Genomic DNA, 20,933 nt, shown 5'->3' on the forward strand with positions numbered 1-20,933 from the left:
TTGTCAAAACTAGGTCTTTCCTAGTTAAATTATTTACAACATCAACAATGTCCATCTGGTAAAAACATTTTGGCTAGGTTGAAATTTCTTCCAGTCTACCCTGGTATCCCAAAGGTATACGGGGTAATTGAAATAATTGGATAGAGCAAGGATCAAAAACCTGTATATTTTTAATGATAATTAATATTTAGATGGATTCATCTAATAGTTCTTAAGGCTTTCTATAGTTGTTGAAGGGGTTTAAAAATTTTGCAGAACAAATCAAGGACACTCGGCGTGAATTGAAAGAGCATGTAACTCGCCACAAAGGAATGTCAAAGGTCATAAGACACCAATTTGGTATACTTCTGCGCCACAGAATATGATGTTTAAGGTTTAGGACTACCATAGTATTTTCCCTTGATTGAGAAATCTATCCACGAGTCCACAATGACACGATAGTTACTGTGTGGATAGAAGATAGTGAGTGCTAGTATAACACAGTCAGTCATTATATCATCTTAAGTTTTAAAACACGTCCATTAAAACAATTTTTTAAATTGTCCAATTTGGCTTCAATTTAGCTTGGTTAACATTTATGTATCTTAGCTGAAGTGTTTGCTTACTTTTATCCGAAAACACAGGCGCTGAAGTACAAATTCAGACCATGATTCTGCAACCTTGCTTGATCAAAGTTGTTTTGACAACTGTCAACTGTGTCGGTGATTAAAGATTTGAGAACATCCAGTGCTGGGCAAATCAATCCATCTCCTGATTTGCAAATGTTGACTTGTCATTGCAAACTGATGTTGATACCCTTCCGGTTCTTGAACATGTGAGCCCAGCACTACACGTGTTGATCATCTCTAACAATGGGGACTGTGTGTCTGGCGATCACTCGAGAAAAATTGACACAAAATGATGTTTTTCTTCGTTCCGACGGCTATACTGTATATGTGAATGCATTAAACCATAGGCCTTCAAACACTGAAGGCCTATGATTAAACACATAAACACAGCACCTGTTGGAACTGATCCAGAGTACACATAAAATACAAAAAATTTTAGGATCAGGCCTTTTTTTCAAATAATGTGAGATTCTTAGGGATAAAACCCTAGAGTACATGTACTACAAAAAGACTCTGAAGTGTTCTCTAATAAACTTATTTATGGTCGTGCGTCATGAATTGGGGTATAGGAAAATCTTGCGGTGTTACAGTTTTACATTTTTTTCAGGACGTTCTATACCAGATCTCCATCATATACTTGTCTTTCGGGTCTGAACTAGTTCTGGTCTCATTTTGTTGCTAATTAATTTATCTAGCTAACATTTTGGAAAGTAACAACTTCACACTACATTTCCTTCTTGAGATATTGCAATGGTGGTGGTGGTGAATACGCTTGAGGTGAATACGGTTGAGGCATGTAAAGTATAGAGAATATTGATTTTTGGTGCCTCTCAAATTGATTTTTTACTGTAACTTCATAACCCAGCAAGGTATTGGCATGTATTATGTGCCATTGTTTCTGAATGTCACATTTCTTGAATAAGTTACCCTACTTCAGCTCAGGTAAAAGGAAATTTGATGAGAAATTCAAATATGCCATTGGTTTTTGTGTAGAGCATGGAGGAAAAAATATTTGATTGATAATGTACCGTAATAAAAATCATAAAAATTATGTACGACTTTTGAACACCCTGTATCTCAGTTAGGCAACATAACTCATCATTACAAGTGTGCTTTTTTTGAAAGCCTACAATGTTAAATGTATTAGCACATCTAAAAAGGTTTTAGCAGAACAGGTGTTTGTTTATGTTAATAAATAAGAGAGGAACAAAATTGTGTACTTTTTGAACCAATATTTAACTTTTCCACCCTATATGACATTTGTAGCACCCTGTATTGACCATTGACTTCATTGTTTTATGTTGTCCAACTGACACAACAGCAAAATGCACTGACATGCAACACCTTCCTGGAACACATTCACAGCGCAACAGATTTCTTTGGCTGGGTTCCAATTATTTGCCAGTGTATGTGATCCCGGAAGCTGTTCCGTGTCAGGGTATTTTACTGTTGTGTCGGTTGGACAACTGCTTGGTTACTGACATGTGTTTAGAGTAGAGTATTGAAGTAATCCTGTGTGTAATTTTTGTTCATGTACAGGCGAATAATTGGAACCCAGCCAAAGAAATCTGTTGCGCTGTGAATGTGGTCCAGGAAGGTGTTGCATGTCAGTGCATTTTGCTGTTGTGTCAGTTGGACAACTGTTTGGTTACTGACCAGTGTTTAGAGTAGAGTATTGAAGTAATCCTGTGTGCAATTTTTGTTCATTTTTATGTTGAGGATTTTAAGATATGACCTTGTGAAAAATTATAAGTTTCTTTTTGAGGCCAGTTTAGTTTTATAGGGCTTTGATGAATCAACTTCATTATTATGTCTTCAGAATCTTGCATGCTATACTTTGTGCATAACCCCAGCTGTCCAATAAATTTGTGTCGGTCGCCGGGAGCTACAGGGTTTTTCCATATCTGTAACCTCTTCATAGAGTGCACAAGTTGCCATGTATGTCTCTTTTGGTATGATTTTTTTGTAAATTGTGACATGCCATTGTAACAAAAAATCAACATTTTTGACCAAAAATCACTTCTTTGACCAAAAATCACTTCTTTGATTTTATCGGACAGCCAGGTTATGTACAAAGTATAGCATGCAAGATTCTGAAGACATAATAATGAAGTTGATCGGTGATTGCGTTTAAGTTGCAGAGTGGATTAATGGAAATGTAGGCAAAATATGCAAATGAGCTCATTAAAGGAATATTTCGTGATCCTAGCATCCTCTTTTTATGACATTTTTCAGTAGATATCCACAAAAAAAACTTATTCCCAAAATTTCAGTTGATTCTGATTTTATGCGTCATGATTTATGATTATGTGTATTACACTTCTCCATTGACAATGCGTATACTAGAACGAAATTCAAATTTCACGATATCTTTGCTAAACGAATTAGTCTGCAAGAAATATTTTGTACATAAACATGTAGCCAGAGGTTTCCAATGATATAAAAATCTCAACTTTTTTGAGAAAAGTGGGGGATGAGGCTGTGGATCACAAAATCAGGGGCGAGCCAGCTTTCTTAATCGGGGGGGCAAAATAAAATTTTGGGGCACAGATGAAAAAAATTGCAGTTGCATCATACAATACATAGACTGTAGTCTTCGAGCTTCCCGAAAAGGGCCTTATTGGTTATTTACACTATTTTTGCCCATTATCCGGTTTAAAAAGGGCTTTATTGTTACAATGTGCGTGCGGCCGTGCGTAGTGCAGAAAAATTGTGTATTTTACACTATTTTGGCCCTGAATTTTGCCCTTTTTCTTTTCCTTTGCCCTCCTGATTTTCTCTTTCATTTTTGGGCACTTTTTCTTTCATTTTTTTGTCAGGGGTGGCATGGCACTCTGCCCCCCGCTGGCTGCGCTTACTGCACGAAATGCCCTTTTAATATTCATAAATATGCAAATAATGTGACACATTGATCACTTCTTAACTTCCATTGCTTTACGTAGTGTCATGCTTCATCCGTATTGATAACTCTGAACTATATATAGCACATGAGGTCACCATACCCTATCACTGTACCAAATTTGATATAAAATTGGACGGATTGAGCGTGATACCTGAATTTATCATATTCAAATCATATTTTTGACCAAAAATCACATTTTTGACCAAAAATCACTTTTTTGACAAAAAAACCCACATTTTTGACCAAAAATCACATTTTTGACCAAAAATCACATTTTTGACCAAAAATCACATTATTGACCAAAAATCATTTTGACCAAAAATCACATTTTAAATAAAATCACATTTTCCATCAGAATTTTTTTTTTTTTAAAGCAAAATCACATTTTTGAGCAAAAATCTTGTTTTTTACTAAAATTCATGTTTTGACCAAAAAAGATTCTGAAGACATATTAATGATAAAATTGATTTATACTTTTAGATGATACCTGAATTTATCGATCTCACTAGAGTTTTCAAATATCACACTCAACTACGTCTCGCATGATATTTGAAAACTTGAGCTCAACCGATAAATTCAGGTATCACGCTCAATCCGTCCAATTTTATATCAAACTTGGTACAGTGATAGTATATTGTGGCCTCATGTGCTGTATACTTTTGTGTAACAGTATTTGCATAATGCATATCTATGAATATTAATGAGCTCATTAGCATATTTTGCCTATTGTCATTAATCAACTCTGCAGCTTAGACGCAATCACAGATTACCTTCAAACTTGGTACGGTGATATGGTGGCCTCATGTGCTGTATACTTTTGTGTAACAGTATTTGCATAATGCATATCTATGAATATTAATGAGTTCATTTGCATATTTGGCCCTCATTGTCATTAATCCGGCTCTGCAGCTTTTGGACAAAAGGTATTTTGATCTTTTAGAGCAAAGGTTGCCTGCTTGAACAGTCTATTGAGTTGCAGTGCAATTTGAGCAACATTTTGATACAATCACCCATCTTGATGATCACTTCTTAACTTCCATTGCTTTACGTAGTGTCATACTTCATCAATATTGATAACTCTGAACTATAGCCTTAAATGCAAAGCTATCTGTGAGCATTAAAGTCAAAGCTAGACTTTTTGAGCAAGCAAATGTATGTCACCATTTTTTGTCAAATTCTGCAGCCTATCATTGACAATGGAAATCGATGTATAAAAAGTGGTGTCTCATTTTCCACCATGTCCACAGAGATCCATTGTTCACAAAAGTGATTATTCAGGATGAAATCTAGATATCACTGCATGAATAACTTCCCGTGTAAAATTACCTAATAGTGAAGACAAATGTTGACTTTGGTGTCAATTTTCAGTATTGAAAGGATCGAGCCCGAAGTTGTAGAAGCAATATGGTCATGCCTATCAAGAGCACCACAGCATCAAATTTAATTACAGATAGGCCTACGTAATACGTATGAGGCTAAAAAATGATATGTCTCAAAGCAGGAAATATATGGCAAATCACATCCTTCTTAGCGCGTCATGTCAGCTGAAACGGCAAATTCATGCATTTTTGCCATAAAATCATGAAATTCTGAGTCAAATTTGGAAGAAAAGTTACTTGATTCGATACTCGCATTTAGGTATAAAACAATTGATATTTGTACTTAAATTGTGTGAGTCAACCACATGTATGCTGTGTACTAAAAAATCTCAATAAAAAAAACCCATTCCACATTTGTTTTTGAAACTGACATGGGCTTTGAGACATAACATTAGCAATTATTTTTAGCCTGAGATTGAGAACCCATACCTGTCCTCTTTTTTTTTTTTTTAAATACAGGCATCGGTCGTGGAACGGTATGGAGTAATGTACTATACAGTGCCAGAGCCGAGCATTTCAATGGACACTTGTGTAAAAAGTTGGGACTGGAAGGATGTGATTTGCCATATATTTCCTACTCCAGCGCTGTGTACAATGAAGGGCTTCATCTTCTTTGGTATACTTATCAACATCCTGCATGAGACCTGACGAAAAGGGTGAGACATTTTTGTATATTGGTAAAACAACATGATCAGTTCTGTTGTTTTGAAATTTTGGAACACAGATTGATTAGTTATACAAGAGCAGCTTTTTGTTGCTACCTTTCATCATCTTGCTGAGAATACAGCCATAAATGAAATTTACGGCCAAAAATATTTCTATGTATGTAGGCCCGGAGGGGGTTCTCCCTGGTTGAAGATATACGGGGATGTGCCACGGTTTTGGGGTACCTTTTCAGCAATTTTGGTATATCAATGGGTGGGTTTTCAGTGGAGACCAATGCGCATTTAGTGAAAGTGCCCTAAAAGCACCCAATTAGGGCAAATTTGGGTGCTTTTTGGGTGTTTTTGTGGAAAATTGGTATACTGATGGGTGGCAAAATCAGCAAAAAGTAGGTATGGAGAAAGTCAGCATCCGAAAGTCTGCGTGGCACATCATAAGGCATGCAGTTTGTCTCGACATTTGAAAGGGGCGTGAATTCATTTTTGGATACGCCCCTATTATAATTAGGTAATACATGTACCACATGTAGTAAATCTGTCTGCTTTATCTGTATTGTGCCGTTATTAAGCAAATAGTTAAACACGATTTCATCAAACATTATAACAATAGCTCTTTTACAGTGTGCAAGCATCCCGGCAATAATTGGGCAATAATATTGTGCGTGAAATTATTGATTGGCTCCATACAAAGGATTTGAACCGTGTCCTTCACCGTAATCATGGCGCAATGCAGTGCATTCAATCAAACGTTGTCGTCAACCTATTTGATCGTATAGTGCATTTGTTATGTGTGTGAGACGAGCTGTCGCGGTAGATTGCAATAGCTTGTAATCATGCTTTTGTTGAATGAATTTGAGTACTCCGCCATATTTACGGTATGATACGTCATAATCTAGGTGATTATTTGCATTGGATGACTTGAATACGCTGGCGAAGTTGTGTAATAATCGGATTAATACTATAACAGTAGGTGAATAAGAGTTTTGAATATATCGCGTTGCGAAGCCCCATTCAGTGATCCCAGCGAAAGTGAAACAAAAATCAAATTGTTACTTTTATAAATTTTTTTAATGAAAAAAATGGGCAAAACCCCAAGAAAACGGCAGTATCGACGAAGTTGAAGCCCCATTCAAATACATCTTTCTATAAATAGGGGAATGTTGTATGTTTCTATCTATGTATCTATGTATCTATCTATGTATGCCTATAAAGGCTCCGTCAGTTTCGATCCAAATGTCGCCAAATTCATACGGAGATCGATGAATATACGCAACGTGTTTAAACTTTATTTGGTTGAAAACGGTCAAGAATTGGCTGCAAAAACAGTGAAAATATGGGTAAAACGGGTTTTTGTTATGAAAATCGGTTACCAGCCTACGCGTCACTGCAGCTGGCCGGCAGCGCCGGGCGCCATCGCGTAATGCGCATTACGCAAATGCGCTGGCAGAACGGCGCAGAGCCACACGACTTTATGCGAGCCAGAGACCAGTGGACATGATAATACGGAAAGAAGGAAAGGACAAAAAGGTACATGGACGGGTCACTCACGGGATTATGATAAGGTGAAAGTAACTAAATGAAACGGAACGAAACAAAGAAGGAAAGAAACTAATCAGGAAATGTAAGAAAAAAGGAAGCCAAAATAATGAGAACAGAATTAAATAAAAAACATGGAAACAGGAAATCACAAGCAGCAAATAAAAAAAGAAGCTAAAAGTGAAATGTAAGAAAGAATAGATTTAGAAAATAATGGGAACGGGGTTAAATGGGTTAAATAAATAAAGCTGAGCAGAAGAAACTAAAAAGAAAATGTAAGAAGAGACAGATTTAGATAAATAAAATGTACCTTTTCAATGATTCTACCTGTTCAGAAATTCTTCCTGTTATAGTGAACACCCCCATTTACTGATTACTCATCTAGCGGGGACCCGCGCGAAGCGCGGGTATCCCGCTAGTGTAGCTAATTTATATATACTGTCAGTATATAAATTACAGATTCACGTAAATGCATTATTTTTGTCTTAAAGGAGGGTAACCCTATTGGTTTTGGATATGGATTGTCTTTAAAATTACACATAATATCAAATATTGTCCCCTTTATGCAACTTTGTGAAAAAAACGAGAGCATTTTCTGCGTAAATGTGAATAAATAGCAAAATTTGCAACCCAATTCTTGGCAAGCAATAACATGTGCCGTAATTCCCGGCATTCAGTCATGTGCCATGCGTGCGTGGTTGCACTGACATAATAACCAAGCTCCGATGTACTAGGTACACATTCCAATACTAGCTACGGTGACATTTCCCCACAACCAGTCTTTTCGTGTTCGTCTGTATATCGATCATGATGATTTTTGTATATAAGCTTATATAAATTATGGCAAATGGCAATAGAGCTCAATAACAAAGCAAAACAGAAATGCCCCGACGACAATGCTGGAAATGGCTGTATTGAACGGAAATTTAGATTTTTAAAAACTCTTTTTCGTACCGAAAAAAAAAAAAAAACCAAATATATTTCCCCTTGCAATATGTACATTTCAAATGAATGTAAATAATTTTGGGTTTAAAAAATGGAGCAGAAAAAAAACCTGTCACTACCGGGATTTGAACCGCGGACCTCTGGGTCAACAATACGACGTTCTAACCAACTGAATTTTCAAAGCTTTAAAGTAACGTTGTTGATCTGAAGTCTCGTCTGCAGTTATTGCAGTTCGCTCTTTTCATACAATGTGAATGACGCGAAACCAAACTAGCTGTTGAGGAGACTATAATTATCTACGATAAGCCTATCCAGAATTCCAGAAATTGGTAGCCACCCAGAAATACATCGACTTGGAGTGTCAAATTTCAGAATAGGAATAAGAAAAATACGATCTATTTTGTGATACCAAAAACTCATTAACAATGACAAAAATCGGGGGGATGATGTTGTCGATCGGGTTACGGACCTTTAAATAGGCCTACACGGCTTTCGGCTGAACCACTAGCAGAAGACACCAAATTGATGTTTTATGACCTTTGACATTCTTTTGTGGCTAGTGACATGGTCAGTTCAATTCACGCCGAGTGTCCTTGACAGGTGTGACTCTGCTTCAGTGGTCATGAAAGAATTCAAAAGATAACCTCTGCCCCAATAATCCCAAGCAAACTGCTCTTCGGATGATGTATCATAAGAACTCAGTCGTCAAATGATGATAGTCATATAATGACCAAAAGATTATTACTGACTATATCATTGAAGACTGAGTTCCGCAGTCTAGTACAAAATCTAAATTTTGATGATTTTTACGATCGTCCAGATGAAAAAATCACTGAATGGGCCGTTTGTTCCCTCCTCTCCTTAACCTGGCAATATGAATCAAAGAAAAATAAAGAAAAAATTAAATAAAACAAGAAAAAAAAAAAGACAAAAAAAAGAAACAATAAAAGAAAAACAAATATGAAAAGTTCAAACAATATTTGGTTTATAAAATTAATGTGACCGTGATGAAGCTCGAACTCACCACCTTCCGATTTAAAGTTCGAAGCGCTCGTGTACCAAATTCTGATGCCTTACCAAGTGAGCTGTGCAATACGAAATAAAAATACAATAATACACTGTATACCTGCTTGTGTCTGTAATTATTTGCTCAAATTCCATAATGGTACAGTGCAACAGAGCAAAATGCCCAAAATTTAAAAGCTATATAATTTATGAACAATATACACTACACATAAAAATACTAATACAAGGGAATTTCAACATAAGAATCCAAACAATTAAGTACCAACATGCACAGCTTTGTCCTTATATCACATTTGGGTTTTTACAAAATGTTATCAAACCTGTACTGTGATTGGCAGCTGCACAAGGCATCTCTTTGATAGCTGATATGGCCATCCATTCAGCAAGTGGCTACTAACTGACCTTGACAGGCTTGAATGAGCACTGTCATCTGCTACAAAACCATCACTCCATAATGCTACAGGGAGCACAGTACTTTGACAATGGAGTGAAAGACTATTATTATTGATTAGGCTCGGATTTTAAAAGTACAGCTCCTATGTGTGTATAGCAAAAAATTGGAATAGAATGTTTGGAATCATGTTACTAAAATACTAAATGCATTCTGCAAAATGTGCTCTGACCAATTTATAAAGCATTTCATTAGCTTTAATTTGACATATTGTTTGACATGTTTGGAATTATGGTAAATCATTAAATAAAATATTTATTAATTAATCACTTATGTCAATTAATTAAAAATGTAATGCAAATATGCATATTTTTTCTGACAGAATTGTAGGATTTGACAAGAGCCATCTTTCTTGTAAGTTTGATTCTTATAACATACCGGTATCGTATTGCGTCCCGTTATAGTTGCAGAAAAAAATACGCGTGCAGGACACACATACGCACACACCCCCCCACCCCCACAACCCCACACACACAGGATCGTACCGTTTTACATTTGTATAACATTCATTGGCGCTAGTAGTAGTAAATTCCAATTTTCTTTGCTTTACCTCACTTGTTCTGCTCAAAATTAAAAGGGGACATATCTGACAGTAAAAGCTTACATTTTATGGAAATTGTTTAACTATTTGCTTAAGGTTACACGAAGAAACGTATAAAAAACGTATAAAAGACGTATAAAGTTGTTCTCTAAAACCGCGTTTTCTCAGCAATCAAATATCGCAGTGAGTCAAATGTTGGTGCATGGACGTATCTTAACATTATTTTTGTGTCTTTATACAAATTTTAGAATCCGTTTGAAAATCCTTCGTTTAAATCATTTTTACGCACCGTGTTCACAAGATCAAAAACACGCTCCATGCAGTTTTTTTCAAATATTCGCTCCGTATAAAACTACGCGGAGTGATTGTTTTCTCCTTTTTTGTATTGAACAACAAATCGACCAAAGAAATAATGTTGCCATGGGGAAGAACCAAAAACAGTACCGATTAAATTTTATTAGCCCGTTTTTGGGAACAATTTTCGAGAATCTTGTACCGCAAAACACTGTTATGTTACATTATCGATATCTGGATTGTGGAACATTAATTTTGATTTCTAACTGCCTACATTATTTCTCAAAAGTATGTCGATTCCTTTCCCATTTGAATTTCACTCCAAATGTAAGCTACTTTTGCAAAAATCGAGGTTTTTCGCCATCGATACCTCCGACATTTACAGCGGTGATGAGATTGTTTATCAGAAGAGCCTGGTATGCACTATTCCGTAATAGTCAGTTTGAGATCAATCGATTTCACAGATCACTCAGTAGCTCAATCGGTTAGCGCGCCGGCTCACGTTCGACTATATAATACTATAGTTTTGAGCTGGAAAACTTTGGTACGTGTTCGAGTCCCTATGTGGTCCATTCCATCTATTTTATTTTATTTTTCTCTCACTTTTTTCTTTTTTCTTGTTCGTTTCTTTCATTCTGACTGCAGCGATTGATTGTTTTTGCCCGTTTTTTTTCATTATATAATTCAGGAATTTTTAGGCTATACTAGTCTAGGCGCTGCCTATGAATATATTTTTACAAATTAGATTAACAAAATATTGGTTGTTGGTTTTGTTACTGTTGTTGTAGTTATTGTTGTAGGCCTATATATTGCATAATCAGGGTATAAATAGGCATACCAGGGTTATTATAGCCTATAGAAGCATTGATTTATTTCACGACAGATATCATCCAGGATAATTTTAAAAATTGAAAATTTAGAAAATCCAAAGGAAAATTGCCAGATTGATACACTATTGTACGCGTGAGTTCATTCTTTTCTGCATGGCTGTTTCCATTATTAACTTCCGCCCCTCTGGAATCAAGCCTTGAAAATCAATTGCATTTAACCTTAAACAGCACAAAACAGATAAAGCAGACAAATTTACTATACATAGGCCTATACATGTATGGTATGTCAGGGACTGTTTAAGAATATATCATTAGATTTATGATATTTACTTGAGGACTGTTATATATCAAAAATGTGAAAAATATCAAATTTTAATAATTTGTCATAAAATTTGTATTATATCGTGAATTTCAAACAATGAAATTTATTTGATATCAGAAAGACATTCTTCGTATTCAGAATGTAATTCGATATGTCTGATGTGCTCTCATGTCCCACAAAAATACTATCGAAACGCTTAAAACGCTCATTCCAGATCCCTTAACTTGGTCAATTTTCTTTGTCTTTTCTTTTCTTGTTTTATTTATTTTTTCTTTATTTTTCTTTGATTTATATTGCCAGGGTAAGGAGAGGAGGAACTAAAGACCCATTCAGTGATTTTTTAATTTTTATTTTCAGCCCGACGATCGTAAAAATCATCAAAATTCAGATTTTGGATACTAGATCTGGAACTCAGTCTTCAATGATAGTCAGTAATTTTATATTTTGGACATTATTATGACTGTCATTTGAGGACTGAGTTCTTATGATCCGAGGAGCAGTTTCAGACAATTGCTTGAGATTATTGGGGCAGAGGTTATCTTTTGAATTCTTTCATGACCAATGAAGCATAGTCAAACCTGTCAAGGACACTCGGCGTGAATTGAAAGACCATGTCACTCGCCACAAAAGAATGTCAAAGGTCAAAAAAACACCAATTTGGTGTCGTCTGCTATCTAAAGGCCTATGGCTGATTTTGTACCTTCGTCATTGTCATAGATGTGCTAACATAGCTTGCTAGTACAGTGGTTCAGCCGAAAGCCGTGTTTCAAAGACAAAAATAATGCATTTATTGAGTCTGTAATTTATATACCGGTACTGACAGTATATAAATTAGCTACATGTATTTGAATGGGGCTTCAACTTCGTCAATACTGTTGTTTTCCTGTTTTGTTTTTTTGCCATTTGTTTTTCATTAAAAAAATTTATAAACGTAACAATTTGATTTTTTTTTTTTTCACTTTCGCTGGGATCACTGAATGGGACTCTCTGGCGCGGATTATTCAAAACTTGTTTTTACCTACTGCTATATAATATTAATCCGATTATTACATAACTTAGCCAGCGTATTCAAGACATAGGTTATGTAAGGGATAAACTGTACATGGGTATAGAGGCCCTGCATGCTTTTATCGATTGGCTCCAAACAAAGGATTTGAACCGGTGTCCTACAGTCCATTCAATCAAATGTTGTCAGTGTGCGAGACGAACGATGTATAAATCTGGAGGTCACATCATCACTTATCATGCTTATTGTAAAAAGTTTGTCCAATGCATATACTGTGTGTATTGTTCCCGGGTTTGTCAATGCAGTCAAGCAAACAGGTATTATATTTTGAAAAGGCCGCTATAGTATATTCACAGGGGTGTCTTGAATGGCCAATCATATGGGACATAATCAAATTGCAGTGACTGCTTCCTTTGTTACCACATGTCAGTCATCTTGTGATTATTGGACCATGTAAACCTGCAAAAAAGCGAGACAAAGTGAAGGCCCTATGCCCCGTAAATTTTTTTTTCAAGAACGACCCCCCTTATGTAGGATTTTATTGCATCAATTTGTGTTTGACAGCCTTTTCACTTTAAGGTTATTACATGTGTTTTTCATGTGCTTATTTTCAGAAAGTTTTACAGAAACAGCATGCAGAGATGACCTCAAGTCAAGCCTATGATAGAATATTGATCCACATGAACAAGATCCTGACATTTGGCGAGCTGGTGAGTCATCCTGGGGAACGAGGTGGAGGGAAACGGCACCATTTTTCTAGCAATTTGTAGTGTTAAAGGGTCATTATGATTCACAGCCTCATCCCCCACGTTTCTCAAAAAAAATGTAATGTAATAATGTCTATACAAAAATTTCTTGCAAATTAATTTGTTTAGCAAAAATATCACCAAATGTTAATAACATCCAAAACATAATTTAACACAGTGCTCTACATGTATGGAGCAGTGCAATACACATACGTAATCATGCATAACTCACAAAGACAATTTTTGGAATCAACTGGGCAAAATCGGAGCTTTTTTCACAGATACCTACTGGAAAAATGTCATAAAAAAAAGATGCTTGGATCACAAAATACTTCTTTTAACTATTTGGCCTAATTATAAGGCAAAAACAGACAAAAACAACACCTATGTACATGTAGACTTATGTTGTGAGTGTGCAGTGGTAGCCAAAATGTGGCGGCTGCCTGCCCCTGTTTTTCAGGGGAATTAAAGATTTGGTCAGTTGAGGAAAATATCTGGGAAAATTATTGGTTGGGCAAAATAGGAAAAGTTCTGCTTTCATTTCGTAAGAAATCTGAAAATAACCTTTAATCTACAAAATATGACTGAATTAAAAATTAAGTTGGACTATTTTTACCCCTCAAAATTGCTTTCTTTTAAAAGAGTTTGAAAAGCTAAATTGCAACAGTTGTACCTAGACAGGAGCTATGTACCTGTCCCGCAGGCACCGTATTAAGGGGCTGTGAAATAATTATGTGTACCCCTGGGGTGGTCAATTCTCAAAGTGGTCCGCCAAAAATTGCTTGCCCCCCTCCCTTCGGTCATGCCCAAAAATCTTTGCCCCCCCCCCCTTTTGACACCCTAAGATTTTGTGATGCCACATTAAGCTTCATCTGATTTGGCTAAAGCTTGGTGAAAGTAATTCTCCATATCAAGGGAGCATGAACAAAATCATACTGAGGTCACTCGAGGTCGAAGGTCATATGGGGGTCAAATGTTAGAGTATGCCCAATTGGGCTTAAAAGTGGTAAAAAGAATCCTCAATATGACAGAAACATGTCAAAAAGTCATCAGGGGTCAAATAGCATTGCTACTTTCCGAACACGCTGTCAATTTGAGAGCACACTTGTATGCCTATGGCATAAATTGCTTGGGCCGGGAGGCGGCAAGTATGACGTTTGAGAATTTTTGAGCAGTTAGGTACTAGTTGTATACCGTTCAGGAGCGGACTCAGGGGGCGGTGGCCCAGCCCCCCAAAAAAAAAAAAAAGAAGAGAAGAGAAAGAGGAAAAAGGAGAAAAAAGTAGAGAAAAGGGAGAAAAGGAGAAGGGAAAAGGTTAGATTGCACGTATAAGTAGGCCCATGCTTAGACCGTAGTTTTATAAATATATAGGTCTGTGATTATTTTAGGCATTGCTTGAAGGCGGGTCCTCTGCCCAAAAGCATGTGAAAATTACGGCGGGCCCGCCGATAGGGCCCGTCACATTACAGTCACCAAAGTCAGTAGGCTAAGACGGACTCCATGCTGACTTCAATTCAATATCGATCCCTGCATGCTTTAATTGCGAATCTCAAGTCTTAGGCCTAAACATTTAAAATTTTAAAAATTGAGTTCGGGCCCTTTTTTGTTTTAAAAAGCAATGATATATAGTGTAAAAATGATGCACCAAATGGCTTCAATTGGACCTTCATTTTGCAAAATTTCAAAACTTCTCAGGGGAACATCCCCCTCAGACACCCCGTGCATATATAAACAACTGCCCGCTTTCGCTTCTGTATTTAACACCCAGCACTACCCAAAGTAATCACAAAAGCAGGCGGGCACGAAAGCAGGCGAGACTCGTGGTTCGAGAACCGCCTTGTACAATAATGGTTCAAATTTGTCCACGAATGATTTCAATTGGGCCGTCATTTGGCAAATTTTCGGCCTTTTCAAACTTTAACTTTACACAATAATAGTGCAAAAATAGTCCACCAAATGGCTTCAATTAGGTCTTCATTTTGCAAAATTTTTCACTTCTGAGGGGCACATCCCCTCAGACACCCACTGCATGCACAACTTCATCATGGGTTCATTATTATAAAGCAATACCGAAATACAATAAATGTCAAAATTTGTCCACGAATGGCTTCAATTGGGCCGTCATTTGGCAAATTTTCGTCCTTTTCAAACTTAAACTTTACACAATAATAGTGCAAAAATAGTCCACCAAATGGTTTCAATTAGGTCTTCATTTTTCAAAATTTTCTCACTTCTGCATGCGCAACTTCATGGGTTCATAATTATAAAGCAATAATTCACAAGTCAAAACTTGTCCACAAATGGCTTAAATTGGGCCATCTTTTCACCAATTTTAAGCTTTTTCAAACTAAAATTTTACACAAAAGTTTCTACTTCTAAGGGGCACATCCCCTCAGACACCCCTTAAGGTCGTGTAAGCGCTTGCTGCCACATTGTATTTCACAACAAAAACATAGTTTAAGCCCCGGTCTACAAATTCCTGGATACGCCACTGTACTTAATTTCAAAACATGGCAAAATATATTATAACAGCTGCACCAGACTTTAAAAAAGGCATTCATGGCACTGAAGAACAATCTCAAGAGGAAATTACCCGGTTTAAAAGATCAACAAAATATGGAATAGGACTCAGCAGAAAGTGTTTGGTCCTGTGTTCGCTCAGTTTTAGGCAACCCTTCAGGAAACCTACGACAGTGCTATCCACCCTCCTATCAAACAGAGAGTCAAGTTTACAGCTAAGCAACAGATCATAATATAAACTGTAATCTCCTCCCAGGATTGAAATCCCTGAAGCTTTGTTCAACAAGCTGAAAGTAAGAATAATTTAAGAAACAAACTCCGAACAAGAAAGGCTTTTAACAAAGAATACTGGGTGTGGGCTGGCACCTTCAAAAATTATAAGACCAAGTATCATAATGGTATTGAGTATGTGAAAATAGGTCCAGATAGGATGACAGTCCATGCCCACCAAACAATGATTTGTAGGCTATATAGTACATTGCTATTTCAATGTTGCTATCTTCAGTAGATAGCAGGTAGCAATGCATATGCTAATGATTTGAATCAGCATGATGTCATACTTGAACCACATAACTTTTAATGGTCAAGATCATTTATGTTCATATGTTAAGAAAGCCTGCAGATCATGTAAAATGATGTTTTAAAACTTGTTTTGCCCCCATTAAGAGATCACACTACTAAATCAGGTCCAACCCTATCTGACTGAAGAAAAAACAACCAGTGTTTCTATTCGCTGACCATACCTGTTAAAATGAAAAAAAAAAAAAAAAAAAAAAAAAGTTTGGAATGAAGGCTGATGTTCCCATTGGTTTGTAATAGTTGTGCTCTGTGGATGTTTTTCTCAGTATCTAAATATAAAAATATTCAAAATATTACAATTCTGAAATTTTAGGAAGGTTTTTGGTTCCATTCATGATGTCACAACATGGAGGGCTGGAGGCACTGTACTGTAGTGTTTGGTATGGTTTACATCATGTTCGATGCACCACTGCGAAAAATCAAGCCAACTAATCGAACTCAACTACCAAAAAATTGGTGGTTTTAGGGTAGAATATATCATAAACCTTTACAAAAATTGTGTTTTGAATGATCAATGATGATGATGTTGTAACCATGACAAAATGATTAATTCTTTAGGTACCTTTCAACACATAAAAGAATAGTAACTTGATTTAGTGGTGTGTATTGGGCTATTCCAGTTGAAATCCATACAGGCGCCGCGCTATGGAAGACATGATCTTAATCTTCCATACATTGATTGTGAATTTCAACAGGGTTACCTGAATGGGCTCTGGTCAAGAGTAATACATATTACCCAAGTATTTTACTGAGTTGGTTGTTTTATGATCTTACCAAAACAAAATCATGTTGAATCAGTTTATTTTTATTTTTATTGTTAGGAATATTTCTGTTCAGAAGTGACTTTGCAGCCAGCATGGACTAAAGGATGTCGGAACAGCAACAATATCCAATAAAGAGATATTGACGAAAAGGTAAGATGTTATCTAATATCTACTCCTACTCAGTGTGTTCTTTGTAAAAATCCTTTGGAGGGGGCCAAGCCACCTTCAGAACATTTAAAATGTAAATTGTAAATGCAAATTAGATATAAAATCACATTTCTACAGTTTCGCTGTCCAAGTTGTGGCTGTCTGTATGTCTAGCACAAGAGGGGCGGGGTTCAAAACCACATCCGAGCATTACTTTGGGGCTTTAGGTTATTTGTCTTACACACGTTAAAAAGACCAAAAACAGGGTAGACCACAGGAGACTTTTAATTTATTGCTGCAATCAATTAACAGTATTCAATTTTAAATTTCTATTGTCGTGTGTTAATCTTATCATTATGGAGCATTGTTTTGCATCTCCACACAGAAAATGATCTCCATGAGGTTGTTCCAGACATAGGCGTAGATCCTGGGGGATTTATCCCCAATATTTTGCCAGGGGATGCTCCATACAATCATCCCCCCAATGTTGACGCCTGAATATAAGTTTCTGACCAAATTAACCTCATATTTGCCCATTTTAGCCCCAAAAGTACAAATTTTCGCGTGCTTCGCGCGCATTTATTCCACTTTTGCACCATATTTCATCAGTTTAGCTTAAAAATAGCAAAACTTTTTAAAGGCTTCAAGCGCATTTGTACCATTAACTTATTCTGTCGCCAAAAGGTGCTGCTTTCACTATACTTCAAGAATTTTTTCCAACCCCATCCCCCCCCAATGTCAAAAAGAAATCTACGCCGCTGGTTCCAGAACCCATAATTGGCTGTAAAGGGCATTAGGTTTAAGACCACCACCACCCTCACCCATTCACCCCGAGACCACCCCTTCATAAAGGTTTGTGTAAAGACATTTAATAAATGCTTGGATCAAAATAATTAAGGTGCAAAATATAAGGGCTTTTGTAGTTCATGATGATTAACCTTTTTCAAACATGCTTATAAAAGAAGAATGTCATTGGGCTCAATTACTTACTGCTTGCATTTCCCCACTCTTTCCATTTTAATAGGAGAGGACAGATGTAGAAGCAGCCATCAAAACCAGAGGGAGAAGGGTTAACAGACAGCTACTCATTTTGGCACTGCGGACTGAGAAGAAAACACAGCAGCTCTTTCTGATCGCAGAAGTTTTTCAAAGCCATTTTTTTGTCTTTGGTGGTGTTTTAAACTATCCACAGGTCTTGATGAACTGGGAGAGAACATGGACCTTTTTGAGCATCATTATTTCTGACTTGTATTTCCAAAGTATATAAAACTATACATTTTTGTATAATGATGTATACAGTAAGCCAAAGAATTAAGGTACCAGTTATGTTCACCCCTGTATATCCTAAATAAAAACAAATATGTCAAAATTAAAACAAGCAGTGAATACCTGTAATCTTTAGCTCTGATTTAAGACCTTATGTGTTGAAATTGGTTGAGAATTAAAGAAACGGTGATCTAAAAACCTACTGAAGAAACTAAATCAAAAGTTGCACTTTTGTGTTCTAATCAATGAAAGCACGATGCTAGTTTTAATGTGCTAATCAATGGAAGCCCAGCACTGGTTCTCTTGTTCACGAACGCTCTGTGTACAAATCAATAGGACATTTAACACAGCAAACTGCAACTTTTAAATTGGTATCTTCCTTGGGTTTTGGGATCGCCGTGTCTTTATTTCTTGAACAATTTCAACGAATGAGATCTTAAATTCGAGCTAAAAGATACAGCCATTGACTGCTGGTTCCAATTCTGACATATCTGTCTTTGTTTAGGATATACAGGGGGTGAATATAACTGGTACCTTAATTTTTTGGCTTACTGTATTCATACATAGCGGTAAATGTAAATTGAAAGCAAAATTATACTTCTACGCTACTCAAATTTGGCACACTCACCAGAGCGCTTTCACCGGGTCAAGCTAATGTTATTGCTATGAAGATTGTTTTTGCTAGTAATGTAGTACTAGGACACCTCCGATGATGACACAGATGTTGATGACGTCAAATAGGAAGAAGATGTTGTGCCGGGGGTCAGGAGGTTGTCCCAGACAAAAGATGCTGGTTGAACCGGTGAAATGGCTCCGGTGAGTGTACCAAATGTGAAGGTCATTTTGGGGTCATTCAGGGTCAAATTGCCATAGATTGTTACAAGGTCATGAAATTAAGTGGGAAGGACCAGTCGACCACCGTAGCAAGACAAAAAATGTCAAGGTCATTTTGGGGTCATATCAACATAAAAAAATTGTAGGTTCATGAACATCCACTGTAGCAAAACAAAAAATGTCAAGGTCATTTTGGGGTCAATCGAGGTCATCCGGGGTCAAATCGCCATATATATATTATTGTAGGTTCATGAAATTTGATATGAACGACTACTGTAGCATTTTTGGGGGTCATTTGGGGGAAATCGCCATAGATTGTTGCAGGTTCATTTACTTCTGCTACCAAAAGTAATCATGAAAGCAGGCTAGACTTGTGGTTCAAGAAGTAAGTGCCTTGTAATTATGATGTTCTGTTTCAATTTTTTTTTATCACAGTAAGTCAAAACCTTTTATGTTGATATATACCATAACAAATTTACAGAAGGAAAACAAAATACATCAGAGATGTCACATTTCCGGATTTATCCGGTTTCGGATTTTCAAAAAAAATTTTTTTTTTTTTTTTTTTTTTTTTTTTAATTTTTTTTTCGCTTTTGGAGTGGCCCTATTGTCTTATCTTTCTGCTTCACATATATCAACATCAGCCATATTGTCCATGTAATAAAGCCAAAAACTTTTTTAAGAGTGTCTCTTGTACATAAAAGTATAGGAAACTGAAAACTTTAAAGCATGTTTTCTGGAAGAAGGAAGCACTTTTTATTAAAAGTGTAGAACAAGCCAGGAGCTTTGAACTGTTCTTTTTACCATCTGAAATGGCCTTTACTGTGGTGCTAAATGTGCAGAAACCATCTGGCTTGGGCGCTTACCCCCTCGACTCCCTTGAGGGCTTCGCCCTGGACCCCACCGGGGGGCCCTTAAGCGGCCCCGGACCCCCGGCCGTGTTAAGCTGAGAGCTTCGCTCGCTACGCCCCATAAGTTCAGGATTTTTTTGGTCAGCCTGTGACATCTCTGAATAGTAATTATTTCGGTAAATTTTTTTCCAGTAATTTTTTTTGGTAAGGTACAAGTTTTTGATAGTATGCCTACAGAGCCAGTGTTTGGCTGATCAGTGGAATGTCAGTGTAGTTTTTTTTTTGTAAAACACAAGATTTTAATAGTGCAGCGACAGTAGTGTTCTTATGGAAAGTAGAATGTTCGTGTTGTATTTTGACCTAAGAAAATGTAATTATTGGATATGGCTGACTCAATGTTACCATGTGTGTAACTTTATAGTAGAGAAGCCACTTTCTGGCTACATAGAGTTCCGTGCATCATTTTTTATCTGTTTAACCTGGCTGGCATTCTGAAAAGTGGCTTGAACTGAGAAAATGTCAAATCTAAAAGTAGCCATAACTTCTAAAGACATTTGACTGCAACCTTAATTTTGCTCTGAGTAATAGAGGGCTTATAAATATTTTATATCTGTAAAGGCAATTTGGATTTGACCCCTAATGTCCGCCTGAGGTCACGAAAGGTCATACAGGGTAAAAATTAAATATTTCTCAAATCTTGTTAAATGGTACACCAAATTATTCA

The 20,933-nt window shown here is 36.6% G+C and overlaps 1 long non-coding RNA gene across 4 annotated transcripts; it reads left to right on the forward strand.

Annotated features, from left to right (window-relative positions):
* Positions 1 to 1,908: 1,908 nt before the first annotated feature.
* LOC140146619 (uncharacterized) lies at positions 1,909 to 19,280 on the forward strand. Of its 4 annotated transcripts, none has more exons than XR_011858271.1 (5): positions 1,909 to 2,288; positions 5,349 to 5,545; positions 13,117 to 13,212; positions 17,169 to 17,261; positions 18,283 to 19,280. It is a non-coding gene; the product is annotated as an uncharacterized lncRNA (long non-coding RNA). The 4 variants fall into 4 exon arrangements; XR_011858272.1 differs by having other exon boundaries at positions 13,121 to 13,212; XR_011858273.1 differs by lacking the exon at positions 13,117 to 13,212 and having other exon boundaries at positions 1,910 to 2,288.
* The last annotated feature ends 1,653 nt before the right edge of the window (positions 19,281 to 20,933 follow it).

Source organism: Amphiura filiformis, chromosome 2, assembly GCF_039555335.1.
Source record: "Amphiura filiformis chromosome 2, Afil_fr2py, whole genome shotgun sequence".
Classification (NCBI taxonomy): Eukaryota; Metazoa; Echinodermata; class Ophiuroidea; order Amphilepidida; family Amphiuridae; genus Amphiura; species Amphiura filiformis.